Here is a 15,560-nt window from a genome sequence, read left to right on the forward strand (position 1 = left end):
AAGCTGCTTGCTGTTCTATGTAGCTCAAAAACAAGGAAAGAAATTTGACACCAGAGAATCTCAACATGTTGGCTGCCCGAGAGAAACATCATCTTCGAGGTCATTTCGCTTATGAAGACATTTTTATTATTGGTTTTTTTTTTTTTTTTTTTTTTTCCTGATTTCTGGGACAGTCTCAATGGAAAGTATGTGGCACTGATCATGCAAAACCGATCAGAGTATCAGTGATTTATTTCTTCTCCTCATCTTCTCTGCATTGGGCTGGCTCCCCCAACTACCTCTGTCACCTTGTAAAATTGGCAAGCTCTGGACATTTCGCATGCTGAAGAAAATCCCTGTTTTGCCTCCAGCAAGGAAAATAAATGTTGCAACCTTGACTCCTCCTCTAATGAAGAAAGAGTGAACAAGTGCACCCAGGAGTTGAGCTCCTTCTCACAGAGCCACCCGGCTGTGGACGCTGGAGCGGAGGCTGCAATCCCCAGACGCCCCGTCTTCTGGGCTGGGCTTTCCCCGCCTTCCTCTTCTGTCTTACTCGCGCCTCTCCTGCTTTCTGGATTTTACCGGCTGTTGGTGAAACAGCTTTACACACGATGGGTCTCCGCGTCTTTGTGCAGGATGTGCTCCCGGCCTCATAGAGCAGACTTCGCTCCCCTGCAAAAGTGAGTACCCAGAAAGGGCTAAGCCTGTGGCGGGCGGGCGCTGCCCCCAGCCACCGGTTCGAGGCCGCGTGCGGGAGGGGAGCGAGCGTGGCCGTAGACGCGGCCACTGGCAAGGTGCCTGCGAGCTGCCAGAGCCCGCAGCCGCGGGGAAATCCCGAGCCGTGACCGCTGCCAGCCTTGATGTCCCTTCTTGGGGGAACTAAAAACACTCTGAGGTGGCGTGCCACCCCACCCCAGCTTTCGCAGCGGCGCCCCGCACCCTTCGGTGCTTTGGAAAAGCACCTGCCGGTACCGCCTGGAGAATGAGTTTCGGCGCGGTTGTGGGATCCTCCGAATGTCGATTATTTTCATCAAAGGGAAAAGGGGCAAACAATAAAAATCAAAAATTAAAAAAAAAAAAAAATAGCGGGGAGGGAGAAGGGACTGAGATCGTGAACTCGAGGAGTCTCCCACCACCGGTATCCGGTGGGGAAAGTTTAGTGTTAACCAGCGCTGACCCAAAGGTGCGGCTCTCCCCCAGAGCTCGGGGTAGAGGCAGCTGAGCAGCCTCCAGGCTGTAACCCGGAGGTGGACTGAGGCGAATGGATCCAAGCAGAGGAATTCAAACTGGAGAGGAAGCTGGAAGGAGAACCGGCTGGAGGAGAGAGCCTGGAGGAGGGGAGTCTGGCAAACTCAGGTAACCGAGAGCCAGAGTATTGTGGAAGGAAAAGCGAGAACTGGAGTTCTGGCCCTATGAGTTGGAAAACATCCTTTTAGTGACCTCTACCTGCATCCTGGGGAAGCAACCCATCTTTCCCTAATAACAAGCAACTTAGTATTTCTATGATTGGACTTGAAAATGGTTGCAAAACATTATCGTTAATCTGGAGGGATCCTTTAGTTTTCATTCATTGAGCTGACTGGCAAAAATTTCCCACCGAGTCTCTTGACCAATGGGGTGTTGCTGGTCCTAGCCCAGCCCCTTGTCTGTGCAAACGCGGACAAGGCATTTACCCTCTCTGAGTCTGTTTTCTCTGCAAAATCTAGGGAAACTAATCAATATCTGTATCTATGTACACATGTTTAATGGGGTAGAAGTGCTGAACAGTGCAAGAAAAAAATTTGATGAAAATTCTACTAATTTCAGGGTTTTTTTTAAAAAGTGAGGGTCATGCATGGGTCCTCTTCTGTGGGTGGGGGGGTACTGTTCTTCTGGAATGCACATAGAATTTTACATGCAACTCCTGAGTGTTTGTGGATGGCCCCTGAACATGCCTGAACCTCAGGAGAAAATCTCTTGTCTTTAAGGACCTGCATAAAGACCACCAGGCTAAGCCCCTGCTGGTACCTGGGCCAACTTTGGGAGTAAGCCGTAGTCTTCTCAGGGGTCTGGAATTGGCCACACTGCTGAAAGAGACAGCCTGCTTCCCAGTCTGTCAATGATGTCGACAGTTTTTGCTTTCTGGGGACCAGTCCTCACAAGTCTTCAAATGACTTTCTTAAGGTGATGGTCCTTATCCCTAGAGCTTTCCTACCTACAGACGGCACTGGAGAGCCACCTGAAGAGAGTTGCTCTCCAGGTGAAAGGGTGCCCTTCAGGTCACCTGGCTGGATGACCTGGCTGCATGACAGTGGGCTAAGGCTTTGGAAACAAAGTGTGATGGGTTCCCCAATGCATAGTATGACTGGGTAACAGTGCTTCTTTGGACTTCTGTACTTTGTCTTAAAGAAACTGAGGATTCATCTTGTGAGGACCTGATCTTTCAATGGCAGTGCAGCAAGGTATCACAGAAATCACACACAGCTTTGGAATTCCACAAACTGTGCTTCAAATTGTGGCTCCCACACTTTGACAAGTCACTGAATTCTGAGTTTCACTTTTCCTGTCAGCAAAATGGGGAACAATACCACTTTTCTTGTATAGTTATTGGAGAATGGAAATAATATTTGTCAGGCCTGATCCATAAATATTAGAAACTCCTTAATATTAACTTGAGATTATCCATTGGTCTTATGCTTCTTTAGAGTAGCTTACTCTTTCTCCTATGGGAGTGGAAGGGTCAGATTTACTGTTTCGACTGTTCTGTGTCAAGCAGAGCACTATATGTTGCCAGCAAGTAAAATACGTCCAGACTGGCGTGGATCCTCAGCCCTTCTCTGAGTTCCCTTTTGACCCATAATCCTGAATACAAAACTCTGCCCATATCTACAAATAGCATGAAACAAGAGAAGTCCCGTGGCTGGATCCAAACACACCAGCAACTGGCTCTGTAGAAAGAATGTCTCCATTGTTATTTTTCTACTGTTTGGCACAGAGTTAGCTTGAAACTCAGCTCATTCTCCTTCTCTCTCTCTCTTTCCCCCTCTCTCTTCCACTCTTCCACTTTGTCTCTCTCCCTTATTTTGACCTCTCAGTAACAAGTGATCAGATGATGAAGAAATGTGGGAAAGGAATATCAGCACCCACAAATCGGCCAAAGGTCCACCAGCACACAGTGGAGAGGCATTTCTGTATACAAATATGACAATATTGACACCTACTATTCATTGAGCCTTCAAGGTATACTAAGCTCCTTCATACATCACCTCAGTTAATTCTCATTTGCAGCACTTAAGAATTTGAGCCATCTTTTAAAGCTTTACAGGGAAGAAAACTGAGGATCAGAGACATTTACATAATTTGCCCAGTCTATATAGCTGGGATCCAAGCCCAGGTCTGTCTGACTTTAACGCCCACTCTTTTTCCACTCCCCAGTGCTGCCAAGCTCCCCTATATCAAAAAGTCAAATCATGCCAAGTGGATTTGGATTCTCCTCAAAGTCAAGAATAAGCAAATGTGATTTTAAGTGGTATGATCATATACCCTGCTTGTGGTACTATTAACGAGTATCAACAACAAAATAACCTGTGGGAAAATAATTTTCTTGACCTTTTCCAAACCCAGCTGGTAGATTTCAGATAAGTAATACCCAACCTTAGTAGATGAGTCTGGCTTTCTGCCACTGACTTTCTGGGCAATCCTGGTAGGTTATAAAGAGCTAATTTTTATTCTTTACCACCTTTACCTTTAGGACACTGTTTATATTTACTTCCCTACTGATTTATTTAACAAATACTTGCCGAACTCGTGCTGGGCATTTGATGGTACAATTGGAGAATAAGAAAGACAGGATCCCAGCCCTTCTGGAGTTTCTGTGCAAGACAAAGTGACAAATAACAGGCCAATGAGAAAACACGGAAAGATCATTTTAGATGTGGATAAATGTTATGAAGAAAATAAGACTGGGTGCTCAAGAGTAAGTTGCTTGGGCATCTTCACATAGGTAGTCTGAGAAGACTTTCATAAGATGTTCACCCTTAAGCTTAAACTTGAATTAGAAAAGAAAAAGAAACTTGCCCTGTGAAGTTCTTGGGAAAGAGATTCTTTAGCAGAAGAAATCTCAGAAAGATCCTGTTGTGGAATAAATGAAGCAGCGGAGCCTCAAAAGTGGGACATTTAAAAGTCAAGTTGGTTTTACGTAGGGAGAATTATTGTTTGATCCTAGGCTGTGCTGTTACACTTTATGCCTATTTGTTTTAATCTTCCCAACAATCTGGTGAGTTAGCTTATTTTTATCTTGATTTTATAGTCAAAGAAACCGAGACAAATGGAGGTAAATCCATTAGCTCAGGGTTACAAAGCTGGGACTGCTTAGTTCATTTTGCTCCAAAGCCCAAAATGTGTTGCCAACACAGCCTGTGGCCTTTAGATAATCTCTTCTGGGAGATAGTGAAAGAGCCAGGAGAAGGAAAATATAAAGGTATATTAGGTAGTTAAATGTTGACAATGATTTCTATCTGATGTCTCAAATTCCAGTTGGTGTATCTAAACCTGCACTCTCCAATACAATAGCCACCAGCCCCACGTGGCTACTAAGCACGTGAATTAATTCAAGTTGAGGTGTACTCTGACTGTAAAATACACCCTGGATATCAAAGACCTAGCAAGTACCCCTCCCACAAAACAGTAAACTATCTCTTAATTTTTATTCTTATTATGTCAAAATGATAACATTTTAGATATGCTGAATTTAGATGGAATTTATTAAATTAACTTCACTCACTTCCTTTTAATGTTCTTTACCATAGCATATAGAAATTTTCAGTCATACATATAACTTATATTCTCATTGAACAGCACTGGTTTAGACTAATAAGTTGACAAAGATATGATAGGAAGGTCCCCCCTTCTTCCATACGTGACATTTTTCTCATGATAATTTGGTATCATGAGAAAGAAGAGGTCCCTTGTCCCCCTTTCCCAATCTTGTCCTGCTGGTGTGCAGGTGATAATTTAAGTCCCACTATATCATGTCACTGTTGGAGTTGATGAAAGAGACTCTAGTTTCATTTGTTACCAGGATCTATCCCTCACTCAAGAAAATATCCAGAGACTTTCATGTGTCTTATGCCCAAAGGATCATTGACAAATCTGGATTCAAATTTTACTTTTAAATCACTTCCTAAGACAGTATCTTTGTAGTTCTTGGCACTTTGTGAAATCAGACAAGGAGACGGCCAAGTTTTCATGATTTCATGCAAAGCTCATTAAATAAGTCATTTCATGTGGTGGTAGATTTTTTTTCCTGCTCTGTCCTCTTAATTGAAACAGTTTTTATAAGAATCAGTCCCAGTTTCATAAAGGCTGCTTCAGGAGCATCACAGGATGCTTTGGTTTCCTTTATTCACTAGCTAAAGTGGCCATCAAATTTGACAATAAGGCAAAGATATAATTTTGCTTCTGCACTTTCATTTATTCCAAAGGGAAGAGAAGAGAAATTCTGGTATTGTTGGAAGAGGCCTTTGACCTGGGAGATCAGAGACCTGATTCTGTTTTTGTTTTCTGATTTACATGCTACCACTCTTCTTCCCCTAATAATCCTGCAGCAAATTTATAGTTGATGAGATAATGCTACATAAAATGCTAATGGAGAAATGTGCTATAAAAATTATCTATGGTTATCACTGATAACCAAAACACTGATGCTTCTGTAGATATTTGCCTACAGGGAGGCGTTTCCTCTATGCAGCTAGAGCAAAACACTATAGAAGATACTCTTTGAGATACACATGGAAATAACATCTGCCTGCTTCCACTTCAAATCTAAGTCTTTATATCTACATCAACAGCAACACATATTTTTCAGCATCCTCTAAGCCAAGAAGTCAATGCCAGACTTCAAGGAGGAAATGGAAGAAAAAAAACAAGGTCCTTGCTCTGAAGAAAGGGAGCAAGGTGGAAAGATGGACATAAATGTAATCTATAATAGTTATGTGCGAGAATGTTTCTAAGTGTTGTGTGAGTAGTACAATCAGAGTATGAGGATTCTAGAGGGCAGCAGGTTACAAACTGGAAGGTACATGGAGAAAGATCAGATAAAAGTTGGGCATTAAGAGATGGAGGGTTAGAATAAAGACAAAACGAGAGGAGAGATGGCATTCCCTGAAAGGGAGTGAACCGGTGTATGGCAGTGGAGGTGTGCTTGTGGTATTTGGTGATATTCAAGAGAACAATTGGTCTAGTTCAGTGACTTTAGAGCCTCGCTTTACATTAGAATCACCTGTGGAGCTTTAAAGCTACTGATGTCCCAGTCCCATCTCTAGAATTTTCATCAAACCAGTCCAAGACATGTTTTTGTTTTTCTGTTTGTTTTTGGTTGTTCGTTCGGTTTTAATTCCCCAGAATATTTTAATGTGAAGCCAGTGTTGAAAATCACTGAGCAAAACCTCAGGTTTGTATATCCTAATCATGGAAACGTACTTAAAGGAGTATTCCTTTAAAAGGGATTAAAATGGACAACCAGGAATGTGGTCATGTGGAAATTTTACCTACACATGTATTTATATGTGTTATTTTAAATTCACAAATAACTGCAGGTAGTGATTCCATCCAATAAGTTAATGTGGCCAAAAGTCCTTTTGTAACCAGTCCATTCTGTCCTATGTACTTTGGGGTGCCTTTTAGTCAATCCCCGTGAAGTGTAGGGCAATTGCTATCTCCCACTTGCTTATAACCACCAGGCTTTTGTAATAATTGCAGAGGGCTTTATTATCATGCCCATTAGTGCCCACAGTAGCAATTTCATAACAATCTGTAAACTTCTCTTACCTCTCTGGTTTTGCAAATTGGGAAATAGAATTTTATTACTTGCCTTGGGTCATGGGGCTAGCTGGTAACAGAGGTGAAATAAGAAATCTCAGTTGCTGAATCTCCGTAACTTGTTAGACTCCAAAGTGAGTCTGCCTTGGTTTTTGTTGCAGTCAGAATACATCATCCTAGTAACATTATTTCTTATATGAATGAATTGGTGCGACAGGTCAGTAGGTGAGGATAATTAGTCTATCTAAACTGCCAGCCCTGTGTTCATATCAGTTAGCAGCCCGAGGGCAGGCACAGCAATCCCAGGAGCCCCATCCCTGCTTAAAGGAGGTTCGGTCAAGCTGACCTAGACTTCATCGGCTCTTACCTGTGGGGAATAAGTACTCTGGCTGAGTTCCTGCTGTTGCCTAGTCCCAGTGCTTGACAGCTGTCCTGATTTCTCTTGTCTGAAGTTCCAGCTCACTGAAAGGATATTGATTTCATGTTACACACATGAAAAAGGAGAGGAAAGTCCAGGATTTTTTAATAGCTGCATTTTTAAAGAATTCCTTCCGGATTCATTGCCAATAGTGAGACTAGGGGAAGGGGAAGTTCTTATGAAGGTTGGTGGAAGAAAGCTCGACTGGCTAAAGAGGTGCTGCAGCCTCCGTAGGACAAGAAGAGAGACCAATTTGTGCCATACCCACTTTTCTTTCCCTCTGTCTCCAAATCCATTACTGATTTAAGAACAATTCCAAACGCTTTCTTTAGCTAAGGCAAAAAGCAAGACTCCTCAACACTGATTGCACATGATAATCATCTTGAATCTTGAAAATTCATCCACAGACCCACTGAATCAAGATTCTAGGAAATGGGGCTAAGAATCTGTAGAATTTACCTGCAGTCTTCCAGGTGATTATGATATACTTTGAAGAATTACCACTCTGCTACCATCCAAATCTTAGTTCCCTCAGTTTCTTCTTTGGCCTTGTTGTAGGTCACCTGACTCAGAGAAGCACCCACAACCTATTTTCTTAGGTAGCCCTTGTTCATCCAATTCTAGAGGGAGCATGATTTTGAGCTTTTATAAACCGGCTCCATCCTCACAGATGCCCTTTAACTTTTCGTGACTAAAAGTTCTTTGGTGCAATTTGGAAATCAAGTTGCCAGAAGCTCAATAAATATGAGATTGAAAGATAAAAGTTAAGCTTGCCTTCCACCCATGTATTAAATTTCCCAATTGCTATGTTGATTTTTAGCTAACCAAGACTTACTTTCTCATCTCAGTCATTTTAAGGCCAATTAAATCTATTTCTATTCACACCCTTATTAAAAATATAATTATAGCAGTAGTCTCCAGAAACTGTCATTGGGTAGACTTTATCAAGGTGGGTTGGCCAAGAACTAATTAGGTTGTGTAACACTCTCTTACACCCAGATAGTCACTTGGGTTTCAGAGGCTGGGCCAAGTGGGTAATTAATTTTGGTTTGAAAACAGCCAATTCCAAGTCACTCTAAGTTTGGAAAAACCTAGGATATGGAGAATGATTCTAGAATCAATAACTCAGGGTCCAATTAAGTCCAATACTTCAACTTAGAAAGTTGTATTAATACCAAAACATAAACAGATTTTCTTATTAAATGTGACAGGAGAATGAGGAGATAAACAATAATATGCCATTTTTACTTTTTTGACTTTGTGTGATTGCAGGATTAAGAGAAAATATAGACATTGTAAAGGAGATCACTGGGGGACAGATGAGACAAAGACCTGCTGTTAACCAAGCATCATGATCATCAGAATTTTTTATTCACTCAGCTACTATTTATAAAGGTCCTGCTATGTTTCAGGCACCCATTATAGGAGCTAGAGATAAAGTGATAAAGTTTTTGGATTTTGGAGCATATATTTCCATGTAAAAATTAAAACAGATGTGCACATTAAAAAAAATAAATAAATAAAATTAACTAAATTAGTGATGAGAAGAAAAATAAAACTAAACAGACAGAACAGAGTCTTATGAAAGCTACTTTAAATAGACTTGAATGAGTTTTCCTGTCTCAGGAAAGTAGCATTTGAGTTAGTTCATCAACACTAAAGAGAAAACCACACAGGAAAAAGAAGGCATGAAGCAGAGATTGGAAATGGTTTGGCATGTTGAGGAAACAAAAATGGAGACCAGTGTGGCTGGACTGAAGGAGAGACGTGATAGACAGGCAGGATAAGACCACAGAAAGCCTGAGGTCATGGGATGGAGTTAACATTTTATCTGTTTTAAGAAAATCATTGGGAGATTTTGAACAGGGAAAGAATGTGTTTTACATTGCATTTTATAAATCTCATAGGCTTCTGTGTGAAGAATGGGTTGTACACTGGAAACACAGGGACCAAGGGAGCAGAGGGGAGGGTAGATTATGCTAAGGTGACAGTGGTAAGGTAGAAGCATTGGATTCAGGATGGAATTAGGAAGAAGGGCCAGCATGGTTTTCAGATGAACAGAGCTGGTAAAAGCAGTAGCAAACCCAGTCCTGTCTGAGGTAATTGCCTCCACCTTATGTCCTCCACTTGGACCACTGTTTTTGAATCAAAATGAAATAACACCTATTGCTATTCATAAACATTAAGAATTTTGGCCTTAACTTTATTTAAGCAGAAGTAAACATATTCCCACCCAAGGAGAAATTTCTATTTCTACTTTTTAGCATAAAAATGTCATCCTGTGTCAAGACTGTTCTGATGGGGCTCCTTGTTTTTGATTAATGTTTTTCTTAAGTACTAAAATGGTCACATTCTCATTGCTAGTTTATTTCTTTTCAGAGTATTTTGATTCTGGTTGTATTTACCAAGTTTTTCCTGCTGTCAAACTGCTTTCTGCAGTCAGTTTTTCCATATAAATCTTAACATCATAATAGCAAACATTTAATGAGTCCTTCCCATATGGAAGAATGTTTTAAGAATTTCATTTTTTAACTTATTCAGTCTTTTCACCACCCTTTATAATAAGTGGGTACTCTTACTATCATTTTATAAATGAGTAAATGAAGAAAAAAGTAGAGGTTAAGACATTTGGCCAAGATCACACAGCTGGCAAATGACAAAGCCAGGTTTTGAATGGAGTCTGGCTGGAGAGCTCTGGATTTTTAGTCACCATGTTATGCCCCTTCTCATCTAGCTCTTTTTCATCCTTTCCTTTATAACTGAAGCTGTTACCTTAAAGTAGATGTCTTTCTCCTGCAAAAACCTTCAAGGTGCCACAAGAAGGCATTTCGTCTGGCATACCATGAAACTGGCAGGAAGATCACGTAATTCAGAGGGCGAGTGATCATGGTTTGGATCTTCAATGTCTCCCGGAAAGCTCTCATGTTAATGCAGGAATGTTCAGAGGTGAAATAATTAGATTATAAGAATAGTACACTCATCAATGGATTAATCCACAGGGTGAATTAACCATGTGAAAGGACTATTTATTTTACTGGGAAGTAACTGTCGGCAGGTGAGATGTGCTGGAGGAAGTAGGTCACTGGGAACAGGGGCTGGACTATATTTTCTCCCCTTCCTTTCTCTTCTCTCTCATTCTGCTTTCTGGCTGCCATGAGCTAGCAGCTTTCCTCTACCATCCCCTTCCACCATGATGTTCTACCCTGACCAATGGAACCAGTTGGCCATGGATTGAGACTGCTGAAACTGTGAACACCGAAAATAAACTTTTCCTCCTCTAAGTTGTTTTTGTCAGGTATTATGGCTAGAGAGAGGAAAAGCCCACTAACAGTGATCCACCTCTTCTCCAGGAGGGTTTCACATCTGAACCACTTGCCAACTTCCAAGATGAGAAGATAAACCCTTACCTAGGGAGCTGAATGGACGCAGTTGCCAAGGGCAGAGGACTTGATACACAGTCTTCTCTTCTCCTTACACCTTTTCTGCCCACAACTCACACTTCCTGTGTTGTAACATCTACCTGCCTCTTCTCATGGAGCTGAATAAATTGGTACCATGTAGCACATTCTACCTCACAAGACCACCTAAAGCTAGCTTTCAGAATTTTTTTTTAAAAAGTAATTAATTTATTTGTTACCACATTACGTGCTTTCAAAACATCGAAGGTGTCTCTCCACAGTTTTATTAATAGACTTGAAATAAGACTGGGGAACACAACAGTTTACTCTGTCTTCTCTGCCTTCCATAGTGTATCTACTTCCAGAAAATTCTTCTGTCAACTTACTTGGAGTTGATCAGCATGAAAGTAACAAATCTCTCCTTCCTAGTGATGCTAACAACAATGGATTTAGCAAAATTAAATTTTATACAAAGAAAACATTAAGATTTTCTTTAACCAAAATAATGAACTTAGCAATGGCTGTAAAGGCAGTAACTGTGATGATTCATCTTCTATGCTGTAAGTTTCAGCTTGATAAATATTAGAATACATTTTTGCTGCAGTTGAATGGGGTAATTTTAAATAGAGACTGATACGCATTATTGGAAGTGTTGAATTTTATAATTAAATCATCAATCTGTTCATTCAGCTGTTTGATATTCAAAGTGTTATGTAAAATATTATATATGTACAGATTTCTTGTGGTAATATTAACCTTCAAATTTCAAAGTGCCAAGGAAAAAAGGAACTGTAGATACTGTAGGTATAATTACATTAAACTATTCTCTTAATTAAGTTTGGCAGAAGCAACATCAAATAACTAAAGTTTGAAAGCCATTTCACATTTTTCTTCAAGTAGTTCAGAATTCTGTAAAGAGGTTAATTTTCAAAAATTCAACTTCAAACCAATAATGTAAATCCCTTACTTTAAGTTGACTTTTTAACCAACATAAAAAGTAAAGGAAGGGTGAGTATGTATCAAAAGTAAATGTATCCTTAGCTAAAACTAAGTCATTCAAAGATCAGAGCAAGGTAAAGGCAGTTATGTGATCATAAGAGGGGACTCTATCATCTTATTCATGGTGATTCAATTAAGTTTCATTCTTCTAGGAACTTTTCAGATTTTAGTTTTCAAAAGACATCATTTAAATCAGAACACTGTTTATATCTGTGGTTTTTAAAATTTTTATTTACTTTTTTACATGGTTTAAAATTCAAAGGGACAAAAATGAAATCATGAAAGATGCATCTCACTTTTACAAAAATACATCATTGAACATTGAACAGATGTGAACATTGGCCAGATGTCTTCTCACTAATGAGATGCTAGATTCTGTGAAGCCAGAGCCCACTGACCATTGCCAACCCCTCACACTACTACTAGCATGGACTCTTCATTGATCCTGGGGCTTCCTTTCTAAACTCAAGTATCTTATTCAGTGTGACTATTGGAGGATGAACAGAAGTATTTTCAAGATGGATTTATTTGTCAAATGCAAAGGAGGAGATGAAATTACATGAGATGCCTACAACTAGGTATTAGTGGGCACGTGCTTTCAGGGGAATACCACAAAAAATTCAGATGCAGTTTTTAAGTACCATGGTGAGAATCCTGGGATCTAATTGCTCAGCCCCAGTCTCTTTTCAGTGACTTGGGAAATTTGGCATTCAGTAAGGCCTCACAAACTGGCATGCATACCCACTTTTAAGAGGCTAGAGGTGTAAGTTCCTCCATGCATTCAGAGTTTCAGGTCAATGCAGATCTTGGAAACCTCCCATCAGAATAGGACAGCATGGTGGATATCCAGAAGGCTGAGTGGAGCTGAAAATCAGTGTGTAGAGCTATCTATTGATAAGATTTGGAAAGAGAATGAAGCAAGGCAAACCCTGTAACCTAAAGAATTTCAGAATGTACTCATCTCATCCATGGCATTACCCCATTGTCTTTATCTATCATCTCATGTTATATGCTTCCTGGTCAGCACCACTATAATATAAGCAATCTGGGGCATGATTGTGACCAATTCTTCTCTGTAAACCAACCCCAGAACCTTAAAATGATTTCCAAATTTCAATAGTCAAAAAATGGATTAAACTGAAGGAAAATTTCAAGTCATCACAAATCATAGATGGTTAAAAAGAAAATCATTTTCAACTCAACTAAGTCTGACACAAACAGCAATTCGTGTGACCTATAGAAATGGAATTTTGCTGATACCTGTATAGTCCTGGACTCAAAGATTGCAAGGCAACAAGCTGACTTTTGTGTTGATCTTTGCCACAGGCTGCCCAAGCATCACACACAATGACCATTATGTATATATCTTCTCCTCTGAACTGAATGTTCCTAAGAATGTGCCAAAAAAACCTGATAATCTCTTCAGGTCACTATGGTTCAAGAAATAATCACCTCCACCATTTTTATTTTCATAGCCATGGTTCCACCAAAGTAGAACTGATGAAACTTAACTAGCAATTAAGTGGGGAATGCATTTTGAAAACAGGTGAAGACCTCTGATTACACCTTGCAGGAACTTCTTCTGGCTTCTCTGCGTAATATTACAGTTGTGAAAAGCCTTGTTGGTATCTAGTTGAGTTAAAACTAAGTGCTTCAGTCATCAGGATATAAATAATAATAAATACTGGTGAGAATGTGGGGGAAAAGAAACACATGCACTGTCAGCAGGATTGTAAGTTTGTACAAGCATTATGGAAATAAGCATGGAGGTTACTCAAAAGACCAGGAATGGAACCTATGACCCAGCTACCTCACTCTTTGGTATTTATCAAAAGAACTAAAGTCAGCATATCGTAGTGATAAAGGCATACCCATGATCATAGCAGCATAATTAACAATAGCCAAGTCAAAGAGTCAGCCTAGGTGTATGTCACCAGATGAATGAACACAGAAAATGTGGTATATATACACAGCAAAGTTTTTTCAGCCATAGAGGAATGAAACTCTGTCATTGCAGGAAAATGGGTGGTACTTGAGAACATCATGTTAAGTAAAATAAGTCAAACTTAGAAAGTCAAGGGTCACACATTTTCTTTCATATGTGGAAGCTAGAGAGACAAAAGAAGAAAAAACAGGAGGGAAATTTATGAAAATAGAAGGGAGACCAGTAAGTTGAGGAAGGGATTCAGGAGGAAGGAGAACGGAAATAAAAGGGGAGGTCCTGAGCAATGAAATTGACCAAAACTGTTATGTGTATCTACAAATATATATGATGAATCCCCCTATTTTGTATGTGCCATTTTTTAAAATGATTTTTAAAAGTAAGCCCTCAATGCCAGAGCCCTTACTGATCTTAAATATCAATGGATCAGTCTCTTCCAAGGACCCAGAACTTGCCTTCAGGATGAGATTCTTTTGCACATCCTGCAAATGAGAAGATTCACTGGGATCGGGCAGCATAAATCTCAGTTCCTAATTTTTCAGGGATGAAACTCTGGAGCAAAGTTAGTTACCTCTACCTGCCTTATATTTTCATCTCTACAATAAGGTTACTTAAACATATGTTGTATGAAGTTGATGGATGAATAAGGTAAGGTATATAGAACACTTGGCACCAGAAGAGGACTCATTTCATGCGAGTCATTTGCATCACCCTCAGCACAGACTTCATGACTCTGTGGGAGAGATCAACACATATACAGTCAACCATGGAAAAGGGTCAAGTCTGAGCTCAGCACAAATCAGTGAACCTCAAAGTTTCTTAAAAACCCAACTGCTCAGTTCTGTTCCCCTTCCTTTTTGCATTTCACCAGCAAACCAACACTGCACAGGTTGGCAGTCCTTACCAAAGAATTTACTTCTCCTAATGCAAGAACAATACATATCTTCTTGCAGTTGAATTTGTTTCAAGGTTATGCCATTGAGCAGCTGTGAGCCATGGCAAGTTTTCTGAATTTCCCTTGAACCTTAGGCTCCTTCTTTGGAAAAAAAAAAAAAAAAAAAAATTGGAGAAGTTAGTGTTTACATACTGGGACCTATTTGAGGGTTGAGTAAAATAAAGGATTTGGAAGTTCTTCATCTATCATTAGCCCTCAGTGAGATTTTCCTTCTCCTAAGACTCCATGGATACATTCAGATGACTTGAACAGGGAGGAAAGACACTGGAATGATAACAAATAGTTTGTTTATTTGGTGTTGTGTCCACTCAGCCACAAATGGCACACTTTCAAGGCCATTGTTCTTGCCAAATATTTATCTGGAAAGCTAGGTTATGAACCTTTGAAATCCAAATCTGATAAGTATGCAGGAAACTCCTCAAGAGAGATGAGCTAGATTAATCACATATACCTTCATTTGCCCTACATTTGATGCCAGCAGGCAAAGTAGAGCTGCTTGGGCAGTGTACAGTTCCCAGAAATGGAGAGGATGGTTTTACCTTCTCTTCCTCTGGTAAAACCAAGGGAAATGGAAAAGCTCAGAAATACATCAGCACTATTGGCAGTAGGCACAGTAGGAAAGACTGGGAAAAATCATTGCTGGTGAAAGCATTACAGGGAAGAGAGCCTGTCAGACTGGCCTAGACTGGACAAAGGCCTGAGTGGCAAAGGGCTGGACTAGGCTAGAAGGAACTGAGCTCCAGGCACTGAGGATTAAAAACCAACATAACAAAGCAGATTTGTTTCCATTTGTGACAGATGAAATGATTAGGGCTCGGTGGCTCACCACACCACCGGAAGGCCCAGCGATTACAAAAGAAAGGTGCCTGGCTTCCTTTGGCCACATGGAGGGGCCCTCACTCACACCTGGGTAGCTGTAAATCAGTGGCTTGGAGTGACTGCATCAGTAGAAACAATAAGGTTTTGATGCTTGTTACCATTTGCTATTTAATTTTGGTCCTATCCATCTATTTCTGAACTATAATTAGTGCTAGAAGAAGGAAACTCATTTGTGAAAAATGTATGCAGTAA

At 40.2% G+C, this 15,560-nt stretch overlaps 1 protein-coding gene across 3 annotated transcripts in view; it reads left to right on the forward strand.

Annotated features, from left to right (window-relative positions):
• The first annotated feature begins 293 nt into the window (after window positions 1–293).
• Window positions 294–15,560, forward strand: part of PRLR (prolactin receptor) — a 162,750-nt gene continuing 147,483 nt past the window's right edge. Inside the window, exon 1 of one of the 3 annotated variants that reach the window (XM_079145752.1) lies at window positions 294–659. The gene's annotated coding sequence lies outside the window, so the exon portion shown is untranslated. Of the gene's footprint in view, window positions 660–685; window positions 1,336–15,560 lie in introns of those variants that run through there. The other 2 variants (XM_079145749.1, XM_079145751.1) reach the window with 2 other exon arrangements.

This window comes from Sciurus vulgaris (genome assembly GCF_902686455.1).
Source record: "Sciurus vulgaris genome assembly, chromosome: 6".
In the NCBI taxonomy this organism is placed as follows: domain Eukaryota; kingdom Metazoa; phylum Chordata; class Mammalia; order Rodentia; family Sciuridae; genus Sciurus; species Sciurus vulgaris.